General features: G+C 42.9%; 1 non-coding gene across 1 annotated transcript; it reads left to right on the top strand.

The window, feature by feature from the left end:
* Window positions 1-387: 387 nt before the first annotated feature.
* LOC141682054 (small nucleolar RNA R71) lies at window positions 388-494 on the top strand. Its single transcript, XR_012559459.1, has one exon. It is a non-coding gene; the product is annotated as a small nucleolar RNA R71 (small nucleolar RNA).
* Window positions 495-1,018: the final 524 nt, after the last annotated feature.

Raw genomic sequence — 1,018 nt, 5'->3', positions numbered from 1 at the left:
GTTGTTGCGTTCTCTGAAAGTTGCTCACAAACTGGGCTGAGTCACTAGATATAGCGCATTGCTCTGTCGCATGCGAACCTGCACATAGCTCACTAATACTGGTTATCTGATTAACACCCAAGTTAGCCAGAGAATCGATCTTCATAGACAACTCCTTTAGTTGAGCAGTGATAGCCATAGTTGTATCCACTTCAAGAACTCCTGCTAACTTGCCCTGTGGACATCTCTGGGTTGGATACTGATATTCATTAGCAGCCATCAGTTCAATTAGATCATAAGCTTCCTCATAGCTCTTAGCCCATAAGGCTCCACCTGATGCTACATCGAGCATGGGTCTGGACTGTGCTCCCAACCCATTGTAAAAAAGTGATGATCATCCAATCAGGCATTCCATGATGAGGACACTTCCTAAGCATCTCCTTGTAGCGCTCCCAAGCTTCACACAAAGATTCTCCTGATTGCTGCACAAATTGAGTAAGAGCATTCCTGATTGCAGCTGTCTTCACCATAAGGAAGAATTTAGTAAGAAACTTTTGAGCAAGATCTTCCCAAGTAGTAATCGAAACAGCTGGTAGAGAGTGTAACCTGCTCTTAGCCTTGTCCCTCAGAGAGAATGGGAATAGTCTCAGCGTCATAGCATCTTCAGAAATACCGTTGAACTTAAAGGTGTCGCAGATCTCAATAAAATCCCTAATGTGCATATTGGGATCTTCAGTTGGAGACCCCCAAACTGGATTGAATTCTACACCCATTGAATTATTCCAGGCTTGATCTCAAAGGTATTAGCTGTAATAGCTGGCCTGACAATGCTAGATTGAATGTCATTGATTTTGGGTTGAGAAAAATCCATCAAGGCTTTCGTTCGTGCTATTGGATCTCCCATTGTAATGAGTACCTGAAACACAAGTACATAAACCATGAAAGTAATAGAATCCGAGTCAGTGAACTTTAACGACCACTGATGACAAGCACATAAACTAAAAATTAACACCGAGTCCCCGGCAGCGGTGCCAAAAAC

The sequence above is a fragment of the Apium graveolens genome, chromosome 8 (genome assembly GCF_009905375.1).
Source record: "Apium graveolens cultivar Ventura chromosome 8, ASM990537v1, whole genome shotgun sequence".
In the NCBI taxonomy this organism is placed as follows: domain Eukaryota; kingdom Viridiplantae; phylum Streptophyta; class Magnoliopsida; order Apiales; family Apiaceae; genus Apium; species Apium graveolens.
The sequence above is the reverse complement of the archived record's forward strand: the minus strand, read 5'-3'. Positions and strand labels throughout refer to the sequence as shown.